The 15886-nt window shown below is 36.7% G+C and overlaps 1 long non-coding RNA gene across 1 annotated transcript in view; it reads right to left on the minus strand.

Annotated features, from left to right (window-relative positions):
- Positions 1-15886, minus strand: part of LOC134739564 (uncharacterized) — a 148515-nt gene that overhangs the window by 102876 nt on the left and 29753 nt on the right. The window contains exons 4-5 of the long non-coding RNA XR_010126340.1: positions 3481-3655; positions 3020-3099 (exon numbers count right to left, since the gene is read on the minus strand). This is a non-coding gene — a long non-coding RNA (uncharacterized LOC134739564). The remainder of the gene's footprint in view (positions 1-3019; positions 3100-3480; positions 3656-15886) is intronic.

Consider the following 15886-nt stretch of genomic DNA (forward strand, 5'->3'; position numbering starts at 1 on the left):
AATATAATTTGGTGCCTCTTACAATCAGCAGCATATATTAGAAGCTTTCAAATGAGCATCATCTTTGACCCAGCAATTTTTCCACTAGGAATTTATTCTACAGAAATCATAAAAAAATGTGAATGAGGAAGACTATACAAGAATAATATGCATTAGTTGGAAATAAACTAAATTACTAAAGTGAAGGATAAGTTATGTAAATTATGGCACATCCATGTATTAGAATATTGTACAGAAATTAACATCATGTCATTAAAGAATAACATGGTTGAGTGTTTAACATAATTGGAAAATGATTAAAGGGAGCTACAAAGGTTTGTATTTCTTATAGTTTATAGATAGACAGATAGATAGATAGATAGAAAAACAGACAGGAAAAGCCCCCAGTCATTCACAAAAAAATCCATGGAGATGGAATTGAAATTTAATAGAACAAGAGTAAGAAATTTGGTTCCTGACAATAACTTTCCCCGATTCATCAAAGGAAGATGCCAGAAGCCCTAACTAACATAATAATGATTTTAGAATCATGTGCCAAAAGGATACAACCATGAGCATAGTTGTATATAATGTATGTTCATAGCTATATGAATACATTTCAATTTATGTATTTGTATGATATCACATCATGCAATAAGATGCATAGATATTCATTAATTCTGAAGGATGTGCTTAAGAGAGTATGACTTTAAAATATGGGCTACTTGGATTCCTGGGGAGGATCCCACAGAAAAAAGCAGATCTCTTCAAGAGGGGCTAAAAAGAAGATTCAGTGAGAAGCCAAGTGACTCTTACTCTTAGAGGTAATCCATACTCATTAAGATACCACAAAGAAAACACACCATAATTTTAAATAAGAATCCAACTCATCATAAAACCAGAGGCCCAAATTTCAGGGCTTTATTTGCCACTGAGCTGCTTTTCACGAGGAAAGTGCCCCAGCAAAAAAGATGTGGCAAAAAGTGCTTTACTTAGCAATGACTGAAGATCTTCTAGCCCACAGTGTGGAGTGTGACCAGTATCTCCACAATTAATGAGGAGTGAACATGTGAGTCCTGACTGTCTAATGTCTTGATCTCCCACAATAGAGGCAAAGTCAAAATGTGAAGGGATGGGGACCCAGATAATAATTGCACCTGCTTTAGGATTTCCCCTACTACTAACCTGAAGAAATATGGAAGATGTAGTTTAATGTCACTGTATGTATTCTAGTATGAAGAAAAGCCATTCTTTATTCACATTTTTGAAGGCCACATTTAGGTAATAAATCTCATTAAAAGTCTGATTTTTATTTTGTTTTCCCATTACTTTCCTATTGAAATGGGCTATCTCATGTTCATGTTCTTGGAGTTCCAAGTAGGTTTTTGCCCACCATCTATTCTGGAGAGGATTTCACCCTTGAGTGAGTTTAGACTGGATGACATTCCAGTCTAAACCTTATAGTTCCCTACCAATCCATAGCTTTGTATCAATGACTGTTTATTTGTTATTCTAAGCACTGTTTCTGCACTAGAATATTTATACAGGCTCCCCACATTGCTAGGGCAGGAAACAGACTTGCCCCAGCTTTTCTTATTAAAGGCATATTATCTACACAATTAAACTCAACAGGTGAGAAATACAAGACCACAGCTAAGAGTGTTGGCCTGTTGCCCAGGCTCCTTAAAAAAGCTGTATCAAGAAGAGTTTATTAGGGAAGACTAGGAATCTCCTAGGAACTACCATTTGTAATAGCACCCTCCCCCCTTTTATTGGCCTTTTGAGAAAATCTGAGTGGTCAAAACAGTTACTTTGTAAGTCTCAGCTCCCTCCCCTAATACTCATGTTAATTAAGTGAAGTTTCCAAATGACGACTAAGATTTTGATTCTTCTAGACATTCTCAAAACAAAACATCTTAATATATTGCACTTGAGAAATTACTATGAATTCCTAAAGGTTCAGATAGTGGATAGGGTATAGATTTTGTAGTCAGATATATGCAATTTCAGATCTTAGTGTTGCCACTTACCCTTCTAGGGCCATTTCCTTTGTATCTCAACCTTCTGAACTGTAAAATTAGGATAATGGTGTTTACTTTCCAGGATTATTGTAAAGATCGAGCACATTTAAGATTCTGATTACAGGCCAGGAACGGTGGCTCACACCTGTAACTGAGCACTTTGGGAGGCCGAGGCAGGTGGACCACAAGGTCAGGAGTTCGAGACCAGCCTGGCCAACATGGTGAAACCCCGTCTCCACTAAAAGTACAAAAAAATTAGCGGGGCGTGGTGGTGCGTGCCTATAATCCCAGCTACTCGGGAGGCTGAGGTAGGAGAATCACTTGAACCCAGGAGGCAGAGGTTACAGTGGGCCGAGGTCAGGCCATTGCACTGTAGTCTGGGCAATAGAGCAAGACTCCATCTCGAAAAAAAAAAGATTCTGATTACAATCTCTGACACATAATAGACAGTCACAGGTTTCCTTCTCTTGTCCTGCTACACTCAACGATATTACCACATACTTGGAGAGACAAACTTTAGTCACTTGGAAATTTCAATACAAACGGAAGACCATAAAGGAGTTGAAGAGTAGTGCTGCCAACTACAAGTACTACATGATAAATTCTTTTTTTTTTTTTTTTTTTTTTTTTTTTGAGACAGGGTCTCGTTCTGTCGCCCAGGCTGGAGTGCAGTGGCGCGATCTCGGCTCACTGCAAGCTCCACCTCCTGGGCTCACGCCATTCTCCTGCCTCAGCCTCCTGAGTAGCTGGGACTACAGGCACCCGCCACCACGCCCGGCTAATTTTTTTTGTATTTTTAGTAGAGATGGGGTTTCACCGTGTTAGCCAGGATGGTCTCTATCTCCTGACCTCGTGATCCGCCCACCTCGGCCTCCCAAAGTGCTGGGATTACAGGTGTGAGCCACCGCGCCCGGCCGATAAATTCTTGTACATTATCATCATCATCGTTGTCATCATGGTTAGTTTAGCAGGTGCTACCTCACCTGTATCCCTTAGGGCTTTATCATTTCATTGCTTACCAGCTTGTCTTCCAAATGTGAGTCTGCATCTCTTAGGCTGCAACTTTCTCCTGCCTTTGGAGCCCACTCTGCTTACCGACCTGGCAAGTTAGACATGCAGGGGATTAATGTCTTCAGCAGCATCCCTCAACCAATCATTGACAAGACTTGATGGGTAAGTTGTTCTCAAATTTGAGTGAGCATCAAAATCACCTGAAGAGGCCTTGTTAAATCACCACTGCTGGTTCCACCCCCAGAGTTTCTAATTTAGTAGCTCTGGGGTGGGCTTGAGAATTTGTGTTTCTAGTAAGTTTCCAAGCGATGCTGATCCTGCTGGTCCAAATACAGCACTTTGAGAACCAGTGGGATACCATCTTTTCTCAGGTGGTGCATGTTCTACACTGGCAGCATTAATGTGTTAGGGCTGCCATAACAAAATACTGCACACTGGGTGGCTTAAACAACATAAATTATTTTCTCACAGTTCTGGAGACTAGAAGTCCAAGATCAAGGTGTTGGCAGGTTAAATTTCTCCAGAGACCACACTCCTCTCTCTTTGGCTTGCAGGTGTCCGCCTTCTTGCTGTGTCCTTACATGGACTTTTCTCTGTGTAGGCATATCCCTGGTATTTCTCATGTGTGTCCAAATTTCCTCTTTCTGTAAAGACATGAGTCAGATTGGATTGCAGCCCACCCTTATGATCTCATTTAATGTTAATTACCTCTGTAAAGGCCCTGTCTTCAAATATAGTCACATTGGAATTTAGGCTTCCACATCTGAATTTTGGTGGGACACAAGTCGGTTCATGACACCGGCTTTTAGAATTCTTCAGGGAATTAAGCTCCAGAGATACACAGTGATAACTTGTCTAATAGTGCATCCTTGGTCTGTCTTCTCTTCTTTGCCTCAGTTGTTTCCCAGAATTATGTTCTAAATAAACCACATGTGCTTAATTCCTTGTCTCAGGGTAAGCTTCTGTGATATCCTAAACTAAAACAATCAGTGTTCATCTATCAAATCCTTACTTTAAAAAATTACATAATACTTAAATCTGTATAGATAATGCACAGACTTAGATGTCAAGAGATAAATTACAATTTCAACTTTGTTGCTCACTCATTGTGTAATCTTTGAACACTAAGTGAATCTCTCTAAACTTCAATTTTATCAAATAGTAAATTCACATATTAATCTCAGCCTTGACTAACTTCTATAGGTAGCATGAAGACATGTATCACTTACAATTCTTTGCTCGTAAGTAAGAGAAAGCTGTTTTAGCTAGCTTAAGCAACAGAAGGGTCTTTATTAGAAGGTTATCAGGTAACTTGCAGAATTAGAAACTGGTAGGAACAATAATGTTCTATATAAGCAGACACTACTTGACCCTCTCACCTGGAAATAGTGCTGATGTAGCAGAGGGTCATGAGAAGGCAATATCAGGACTATAAACCCACAAAGAACATCAACCAAGGGTGTCAATAAATTTAATATGTTCCAGATATAGTGTGCTGACTGTACTATTGAGTTAGATACCGCTTAATTCAATAAGATGGATAAGATCTATCATCAATCAGGCTAGGGGGACTTTCACTTTTGCATGTATACTTCAGATTTGGGGGAGCTCAATTTCAAGCAATCTTCTGACATTTGTGTCCACTTAACGAAGAAAACCAGGAGAAGTAGAAATGCACCATGAAGATGATAGCTGTTAAATATTGTTCACCACTATCTTATGTATCATGGGACCCACGTACTTGAAGAAAAGTAAAATGTTATTTTTTAATGATACATGTGTCACATCTGATCATGATGCAATCTGTCAAAACATCAATTTTATATTTATTGCAACCCTAATGAGTGACCTCTAAACTTGTCCTCATGCTGGGTGACACCATGTTCAAGATTTATAGTCTTAGAATAGATTCTGATTGGAAAAGCTTGAGTCACATGACTTTGGCTGTGCAAAGGCATCAAAAGGAAGGATCTGAAGTGATAAATCTCCTGTAACATTTTGGTCTCTGCAGTAGAAAGGCAGAGTAACTTCATCACATGACATCACATGACAGGCAAAAAGTAACTTCTTATACCCACCTCGCCCCCACCCAACACACAGACTCACACACATACCCTGCAATTAGAAATTAAAAAGAGGGATGCAATTAGAAGAGGGACTTGGTGCTGGATAGCTCCCAAATGACCAGTCTTCATTATAGAATCAAATGAGGAAAAGAAAAGCACTTGTTCTTTTAAAAGTATATAGTCCTATATTAGTATGGAAGATTATTATTGTCCTCCTGCTAGTGCATATACAATACTTATTATTTAGTTTTAAAGACAGGGTCTCACTCTGTCACCCAGGCTACAGTACAGTGGCATGATCATAGCTCACTGCAACCTTGAACTCCTGGGCTCAAGTGATCTTCCCCTCTGAGCCTTCTGAGTTGCTCAGACTACAGCCATGCATTTCCATGATCATCTAATTTTTACAGTTTTGGTAGAGATAAGGAGGTCTCACTCTCTTGCTCCTGTTCATCTCAAACCTCTAGTTTCAAGTGATGCTCCTGCCTCAGCCTCCTAAAATGCTAGGATTACAGATGTGAGCCACCAGGCCCAGCTTACAGTAATTACTAATTATTGAATCTAAGAGTCTTAACGAAAAAGTCTAAGCAGGGAAACTGAAAAAAAGTGTTGAAGTGGTGGCCGGATTAACTTTCCTGGTAATGAGGTCATCCAGAGAATTGCTTCCACATGCTATAACCCTCTGAAAAGACTATGAAGGAATGCGGGTATTACCTATTACCTGTCCTCTTTGATATTTTCTAGAGAGCTTGGCTTGGTGACTATGATATTTAACTTTGTTAGGAGTGGGGCATGTTGTGTTCTATCTCTCCTTTAGTTATAACCTTGTGGTGGGACACAGGCAAGTTCCTTCCACTTCCTAAACCTCTACTTCCCCATCTCTAAATAGAGGGTTGGATTAGATCTTTGTAGCTTGAATCTCATATTTCACAATTGAAAGCTGAGTGAGCAATAAAGACTCATTGCAGAGTCAAGGAGCCAATATGCTAGAATGGGTTCCCATAGAGCTGAGGCCTGGGCTGGGTAAACATAGATCAAAAAGAAAGAAAGAACAGCAGGTAGCCACCACTGTTAAAAAACACCATGGACTTTCATGGATAATACCCTGGCTTTGATAATCAAATTTTGCCCCCACCCTCAAAAGCCCATTCAATATTTCCATCAAGGTGTAATTGTCCAAGCCTGTACCATATATTGATCCTGAACATATTAGACTAGAAAAAACGAACTTAAAATGAAGCACAAGGGGAGGTGAAACTCTGGCTCTATCTTCACCACTTGCTTGCTTAAGTATAATTTTTGCAGTGCCATCATTTGTGTCAGGAAACTGCAGAAACAATGTTGTCTTCATAAAAATGTGTGTGGGTGAGGGAGGTGGGGAATTATTTATCAGATGCTAGCCTTTTTAAACACTGCATTGATGATTTGTCTAAGACTCGTGTTTCCATGACACTGAATCAGACAAAGGTAATAATGGCAATGGCAGCTTGTGAAGACTTGCAGTCTGAAGGAGAGTGACAATATTTAGAAAATGTTTCTCAAGAGAGAACTGTGGTTATGGCCTGATAAAATTCAGAAAGTGCAAATGATAGGACCCCAAGAGGAAACCCAAAATAGTTGGAAAAATCTCTCTCTCTCTCTCTCTTTCTCTCTTTCTTTCTCCATCAGAAGAGCTTCCCAGCAGTAGAAAACAGGACTCAGAGCTGATAGAGGAAGACAGACTTGAGCAGGTCCATTCATGCATTCACTTGCATTAGGGCAGGAACACTCAAAAACTTTTCACTGGATATCACTTTTAAAAACTAAATTCAGACTTCTATATCTTACCAAGATGAAACAAGAGGAGCTATATGTACTCACCTGCATGAAACTACCAAATACAAAAATACAAGGAAACAAATAAACAAAATACCTATGAAAGAATGGTTTTAAGACTTGAACATCAGGTGGTGAGAAAACAAACAAATAAACCATATGATTGCCCTAGGTTACTTTACTGAGGAACTTTCAGGCACTGGCACAGGAACAGGGAACTGAAATGGAGCCTGGCCAACTTTATTTCCTTTTAAAAAAATTCTTTAGTTAATTAATTAATTAATTATTTACATGAATATATTCTCTAGTGATGATTTCCGAGATTGTGGTTCACCCATCACCTAAGCAGTGTATACTTATCCAATGTGTAGTCTTTTATCCCTCATCCCCTCCCACTCTTTCCCTGAGTCCTCAAAGTCCATTGTATCATTCTTATGCCTTTGCATCCTCATAGATTAGCTCCCACTTATGAGTGAGAACAAATGATGTTTGGTTTTCCATTTCTAAGTTACTTCACTTAGAATAATGGTCTCCAATTCCATCCAGGTTGCTGTGAATGCCATTATTTTGTTCCATTTTATGGCTGAATAGTATTCCACGGTGTATACATAACACCACGTTTTCTTTATCTATTCATTGATTGTTGGGCATTTGGGCTGGTTCCATATTTTTGCAATTGCAATTGTGCTGCTATGAATATGCGTGCAAGTGTCTTTTTCATACGGCTTCTTTTCCTCTGAGTAGATACTTAGGAGTGAGATTGCTGGATCAAATGTTAGATCTACTTTTAGTTATTTAAGGAATCTCCACACTGTTTTCTATAGTGGTTGTCCTAGTTTACATTCCCACCAACAGTGTAAAAGTGTTCCCTTTTCACCACATTCATGCCAACATCTATTATTTTTTATTTTTTTGATTATGGTCATTCTTGCAGGAGTAAGGTGGTATTACATTGTGGTTTTGATATGCATTTCCCTGATACTTAGTAATGTTGAGCTTTTTTTTTTTTTTAAACGTGTGTTTGTTGATGGCCGACATTCTGAATTGAGGAGACAGAACTGAGAAGAATTTGGGAGACAGAACTGAGAAGAATTTGTGAAACAAAACAATCAGAGTTCATAGAACTATGAGAATGGAGAGAACTGCACAGAGAGATCTACAGAGGACCCCCTTGAATATTTAGCAGATAATTAAGGAGGAAAGGGAAAGAGGGAGAGAGAGACAAACAGGAACTACTTATGGCTACAGAAGAAAACTCTAAAGGAATTAGTGGGAACATTACCTGACTATCACACTGGTCTTGGAATAGATCTGGTTCCTACAAGTCAGAAAGGAAAACTTCATTCATGGGGCACTGGGTTGAATACTAAGGAAGACTTTGCCTCCTTAGTGGAGAATAATTAGTCCTGTTCAAGGTATATACAACATGAGGTTTTTTGCTTGCTTGTTCGTTTGTTTGTTTTTTGAGATGGAGTCTCCCTCTGTCACCAGGCTGGAGTATAGTGGTGTGATCTCGGCTCACTGCAACCTCCACCTCCCGGGTTCAAGCGATTCTTCTGCCTCAGCCTCCCAAGTAGCTGGGACTACAGGTGCATGCCACCACACCCAGCTAATTTTTGTATTTTTAGTAGAGACAGGGCTTCACCATATTGGCCAGGATGGTCTCGATCTCTTGACCTCGTGATCCGCCCACCTCAGCCTCCCAAAGTGCTGGGATTACAGAGGTGAGCCACCCCTGGGCTTACAGGGGTGAGCCACCGTGCCTGGCCAACATGAGGTTTTTATATATGTATGGATTGTGAAGTTATTACCAAAGTCAAGCTAATTATTATGTCTATCATTTCACATAGTTATCGTGTGTGAGAGTGTGTGTGTATGTGTGTGTTCAGAATACTTAAGATCTACTTTCTTAGGAAATATGAAGTACACAATATATTATCATTAACTAATTAGGTCTCCAGAACTTATTCATCTTTAACTAAAATTCTATATCCTCTGGCTAACATATCTCCTTTCCCCCAATCCCCATCCTCCAGTGACTACTATTCTACTTTTTGTTTCTACAAGTTGTATTTTTTAAGATTCTACATATAAGTGAGATTATGCAGTATTTCTCTTTATGTCAGGTTTATTTTACCTAGCATAACATCCTCCAAGTTTTATGTTGTCACAAAATGGTACTATTGCCTTCTTTTATAACGCTGAATAATATTTCATTGTGTGCTGAAATAATATTTATACATGAACTATAATATCACAATATCCCATATATGTATATATATGTGTACTACATTTTCTTTATCCATTCATCTGTCAAGGGATAATTAGGTTTTTTCCATATCTTGGCTGCTGTAAATGATACAGCAATAAACATGGGAGTATAGAATACTGGCTTCATTTTCTTTGGATGTATATCCAGAAGTGGCATTGATTGATCATATTGTAGTTTTATTTTTAACTTTTTGAAGAATCTTCATATTATTTTCCAAAATGGCAGTACCAATTTACATTCCCACCAATGTTCAAGGGTTCTCTTCTTTCCACATTCTTACTAACACTTGTTATCTTTTGACATTTGGTAATAGCCACCCTAACAGATATGAGGAGAGATCTCATCACAGGCTTGATTTGCCCTTCCTTCATGGTTAGTGGTGTTGAGCACTTTTTCATATACCTGTTGGCCATTTGTATGTCTTATTTGGAAAAATATCTATTTAGGTTCTTTACCCTTTAAAAAACTGTGTTATTTATTTTTTATTTTTTGCTATTAAATTGTAGGTGTTCCTTATACGTTTTGAATATTAGCCCCTTACTGAATGTATGGTTTACAAATATTTTCTCCCATTGTGTAGGTTGTCTTTTCATCTTGTTGATTGTTTCCTTAGCTGTGCAGAAGCTTTTTCAGTTTGATGTAGTTATAGTCATTTTTTTTTCTCTTTTTGCCTGTCCAATTTCTTTCTTTTCTCTTCTTTTTAATTTTTTTATTTTTTGCATGTAAATATCCAGCTTCCCAACACCATGTACTGAAAAGATGAAGTTTTCCGTCTTATGTATTATTGGCATCTTTGTCAGGTTGGTTGAGCATATATGCATAGGTATATTTCATGGATTTCTATTCCGTTCCATTGGTCTATGTGTCTGTTGTTATGCCAACATCATACTATTTTCATTAGTATAGTTTTGTAAAATAAAACCAGAAAGTCTAATGCTGCTTACTTATATATTTTTGCTCAAGATAGTTGTAGCTATTTGGGGTCTTTTGTGAATTGTAGAATTGCTTTTCTATTTCTGTGGAAAATACCATTGACATTTTAATAGAAGTTTTATTGAATATGTAGCTAGCACTAGGTAACATGGACACCTTGACAATATATTTTTTTCCAATCCTTGAACACAGAGTATTTTCATATTTATTTGTGTCTTCAGTTTCTGTTATTAATGTTTTACAGTTTTAACCGAACAGATATTCACCTCTTTGGTTACATTTATTCCTAAAATGTTTATTCTTTTCAATACTACTCTAAAAAGATTTTTTAACATTAATTTTTGTGGCCAGGCCCAGTGGTTCACACGTGTAATCCTAGCACTTTAGGAGGCCAAGACAGGTGGATCACTTGAGACCAGGGGTTTGAGACCAGCCTGGACAACATGGCAAAACTTTGTCTCTACTAAAAATACAAAAAAAATTCAGCTGGGTGTGGTGTCTCAAGCCTGTAATCTCAGCTACTCGGGAAGCTGAGGGGAGAGAATTGCTTGAACCCAGGAGGTGGAGGTTGCAGTGAGCTGAGGTAGCACAACTGCACTCTAGCCTAAGCAACAGAGGGAGATACTGTCTCAAAAATAAATAAATAAATAAACAAATAAAATTAAAAAAAATAAATTTTAGAGATAGTTTGTTGTCACTTTATAGAGAAAACATCTGATTTTTGTATAGAGATTCTCTATCCTGCAACTTTACTGAATTCATTTTTTAATTCTAACAGCTTTTTTGGGTGGAATCTTTAAGATTTTTTCTATGTAAGATCATATCATATACTAAGAGAGACAATTTTATTTTTTTCTTTCTGATCTGGGTGCCTTTTATTTCCTTCTTTTGCCTAATTGTTCTGGCTAGAACTTCCAGTACTATGTTGAATAGCAGCGGTAAAAGTGGGAATTTTTGTCTTGCTCTGGATCTTAGAGAAAAAGCATTCAGCCTTTCATCATTGTATATGATGTTAGCCAAGGGATTGTCATATATTCTTTATTGTGTTGAAGTACATCCTTTCTATACCTAATTTATTGAGAGTTTTTATCATGAAAGGATATTGAATTTTGTCAAATGCTTTTCCTGCATTTATTTAGATGATTCCATGATTTATATCTTTCATTTTGTTAATGTCATGTATCACATTCATTTATGTGCATATGTTGAACCATCCTTGCATCCCAGGGATAAATCTCATTTAATTATGGTGTGTGATCTTTTCAATGTGTTGTTGAACTCAGTTTGCTAATATTTTGTTGAGTGTTTTTGCCTGGATATTTATCAGAGATATTGACCTGTTTTCTTTTTTAGTACTGACTTTTCCTGACTTTCATGTCAAGGTAATGTTAGCCTCATGCGTTTGGAAGCCCTCCTTCCTGAGACTGAGAAGGATTGCTATGAAATTAAAAAAAAAAAGTTTAGTAAAATTCAGCAGTGAAGCCATCAGGTTCTGAGCTTTTCTTTCTTGAGAGGATTTTAATAACTGATTCAATCTCCCTATTTGTTATTGGTTTGCTTAGATTTTGCATTTCTTCACGATTCAGTCTTGGTGTATTGAAAGTGTTCAGGAATTCATCCATTTGTCTAAGGTAATCAAACTTTTTGGTGCATAATTGTTCATAGTAGTCTCTTATTTTTTTGCATTGCTGTGGTATCTGATGTAATATCTCCTCTTTTATTTCTAATTTTCTTTTGGTTATCTTTCTGTTTATCTTAGTCTAGCTAAAGGTTTATTGATTTTGACATAGACCAATGAAGCAGGTTAGATAAACCAGAAATAAAGCTGCACACATACAATCATATGATCTTCAACAAAATCCACAAAAACAAGCAATGGAGAAAGGACACCCTGTTCAATAATTAGTACTGTGATTACTGGCTAGCCACATGCAGAAGATTGAAACTGGACCTCTTTCTCTCACCATACACAAAAATCAATTCAAGGGATTAAAGATTTAAATATAAAACCTAATGCTAAAAAACACTAGAAGAAGACTTAGTAACACCATTCTGGACGTTAGCTTTTGCAAACATTTCATGATGAAGACCTTCAAAGCAACTGCAACAACAACAAAAATTTGACAAGTCAGACCTAATTAAACTAAAGGGCCTCTACACAGCAAAGGAAATTATCAACAGAGTAAACGAACAATCTACAAAATGGAAAACTATGCATCTGACAAAGGTTTAATATCTAGGATCTATAAGAAACTTTAACAAGTCAACAAGAAAAAAACACCATTAAAAATGGGCAAAGGACATGAACAGACATTTCTCAAAACATTCTGACATCCAACACGAATGAAAAAATGCTCCACATCATTAGTCAGTCATTATAGAAATGTAAATCAAAACCATGATGAGATACCGTCTCAAGCCTGTCAGAATAACTATTATTAAAAAGTGAAGAAACAACAGACCCTGGTAATGGTTTAGAGAAAAGAAAATGCTACACACTGTTGGTGGGAATGTAAATTAGTTCAGCCACTATGGAAAGCAATTCAGAGATTTCTCAAAGAACTTAAAACAGAACTACCATTTGACCCAGCAATCCCATTACTGGGTATATACCCAAAGAAATATAAATTGTTCTATCATAAAGACACAGGCATGCATATGCTCATCACTGTAGCGCTATTCACAATAGCAAAGGCATGGAATCAACCTACATACCCATCAATGGTGGACTGGATAAAGAAAATGTGGTACATATACACTACGGAATACTATGCAGCCATAAAAAAGAATTAAATAATGTCCTTTGCAGCAACATGAATGGAGCTGGAGGCTATTATCCTAAGTGAATTAACATAGGAGCACAAAACCAAATACTGCATCTTCTCACTTACAAATGGGAGCTAAACATTGAGTATACATGGGCACAAAGTGGGGAACAATAGACACTGGGACCTACCTGAGGGTGGAGGGTAGGAGGAGGGTGAGAATTGAAAAATTACCTATCAGGTACTGTACGCATTACCTAAGTGACAAAATAATCTGTACACCAAACCCCTATAGCATGCCATTTACCCATGTAACAAACCTGCACGTGTACCCCGAACCTAAAATAGAAAAAAAAATTTATTGATTTTGCTTATCCTTTGAAAATTTCAACTATTTGTTTAATTGGTCTTTTTATTTTTCTATATTTCATTTATTTCTGTCCTTCTTTATTTCCATCCTTCTGTGGACTTTGAGCTTAGTTTGTTCTTTGGTTGTTTATTTGAGATCTTTCTTTCTACTTAATGTATAACTTCTCCTTTAGAACTGGTTTTGCTTCATCCTATAAGTTTTGGTATATTGTGTTTCCATTTTTGTTTAAAAGTATTTTTTTTCCAATTTTCTTAGAGATTTCTCCTTTGACCCATCTGTCGTTCAGGAATATGGTGTTTAATTTCTATATATTTGTAAAGTTTTTAGTTTTCCTCCTATTATTGATTTCTAGTTTCATGCCATTGTGTCCAGAAAAGATATTTGATATTATTTTAATATTCTTAATTTTGTTAAGTTTTTTTTGTGGCCTAACATATGACCTATTTTGTAAAATGTTCTACGTGCACTTGAGAAAATGTATATTCTCTGTTGCTGTGAGATGGGATGTTCTGTATATATCTGTGAGATCCATTGGGTATAAAACGTAGTTCAAATTTAATGGTTTTTATTGATTTTTTTCTGGATGATGTATCTGTTTTTAAGAGTAGGTTATTAAGTCCCCCATTACTATTATATTGCTGCTACTGGGACCATTGAAGTTCTCAGTGGCAAAGGCTGCCAGAGTCATCTGCCAAGCAGGCCACTGGGGACCACAGTGGTACCTACTGCATGGCTGATACTGGTAGCCGCCACCCTTCTTTGTTCTTAGTTATATCTATATGTCTGTGGTACACCAATCACCCCAGAAATCCTTTTTGTGCAGTTATTTTCCCTCCACTGTGTTGCTGTAGGTTCTGAACTGGACTCTAGAGACTGCCCAAGTCTACTTTTGTGTATGGATAGCTGAATAATTTTTGTTTTTTGTGGGTGGACAAAGGTTGGTATCTACTACGCTGCCATCTGGATGTTGTTACTCTCTAAACTGATAAATTAAAAATGTAGATGATAAACCCTAAAGCAACAAATAAATAATTAAACAATAAAAGATAGCTATAGGTATAGCTAAACAAAAAGTATAGTCAATAAGGGACATGCAATAAAATAATACGTACTCAATTCTAGAAAAAAAGGAGAAAAAGAGGAAAAGAAACAAAAGAGCTAATGGGATTACTAGAAAACAAATAGTAAGACAATAGATTTAACCTAACCACGTCAATAATCAGATTAAATGGAAATGTACTGAACACTCCTATTAAATATTAGAGATTGACCAATTGGATAATAAAAATGTAACATCCAAATATATGCTACCCATAACAAACACACTATAGATATAAAGACACATTTGGTCAAAAGTAAAAGGATGCAAAAAGATATACCATGCTAATACTAATCTTTTCCAAAAGGAAGCTAGAACGGTTATAGTAATATCAAAGGAAATTTCAGAGCAAATAATATTTTTCAAAGATAAAGAAAGTCATTTTATGGAGATAAACAGGTCAATTCATCAAAAATACATAGCAATCCTGAAAATTTATATACCAATAACAGAGTTTCAAAATTGATAAAGCAAAAACTGATAATTTCAAGACAAATAGATAAATTTATAACTATAGTTGAAGATTTTAATACCCTTTTCCAATAACCGAAAGATCAACAAGTCAGAAAAATTAGTCAAGATGTAAAAGTCTGAACAACACTCTCAAACAGCTTGACCTAATTGACATTTATAGAACATTCTACTCAACATCAGCCAAATATAATTATTTTCAAGTATTTATTGAGGTTGAATTTATTTTGGGCATAAAACAAGTCTCAATAAATTTAAAGAATTCCATTTATTCAAATTATGTTTTTTTATCAAATTGTGCTTTAAAATGAATTTATCAATTGACCTAGGAAATCTACCTCTCTGAATTTATCCTAAGATAATGGAACATTGTCTAACACATATATACTGTGTTACTTTGCCATATCACCCTTTAAAGGCACTAATTTTCCCTTGTGTTAATAGTGTTTCCTTGGGAGAGTGTATGTGTCCAGGAATTTATCAATTTCTTCCAGATTTTCTACTTTATTTGCATAGAAGTGTTTATAGTATTCTCTGATGGCAGTTTGTATTTCTGTGGGATTGGTGGTGATATCCCCTTTGTCATTTTTTATTGCGTCTATTTGATTCTTCTCTCTTTTCTTCTTTATTAGTCTTGCTAGCAGTCTATCAATTCTGTTGATCTTTTCAAAAAACCAGCTCCTGGATTCATTGATTTTTTGAAGGGTTTTTTGTGTCTCTATTTCCTTCAGTTCTGCTCTGATCTTAGTTATTTCTTGCCTTCTGCTAGCTTTTGAATGTGTTTGCTCTTCTTTCTCTAGTTATTTTAATTGTGATGTTAAGGTGTCAATTTTAGATCTTTCCTGCTTTCTCTTGTGGGCATTTAGTGCTATAAATTTCCCTCTACACACACAACCCAGGGATTCTGGTATGTTGTGTCTTTGTTCTCGTTGGTTTCAAAGAACATCTTTATTTCTGCCTCCATTTCGTTATGTACCCAGTAGTCATTCAGGAGCAGGTTGTTCAGTTTCCATTGGTTGAGTGGTTTTGAGGGAGTTTCTTAATCCTGAGTTCTAGTTTGATTGCACTGTGGTCTGAGAGACAG

Source organism: Pongo pygmaeus, chromosome 4, assembly GCF_028885625.2.
Source record: "Pongo pygmaeus isolate AG05252 chromosome 4, NHGRI_mPonPyg2-v2.0_pri, whole genome shotgun sequence".
Taxonomy (NCBI): Eukaryota; Metazoa; Chordata; class Mammalia; order Primates; family Hominidae; genus Pongo; species Pongo pygmaeus.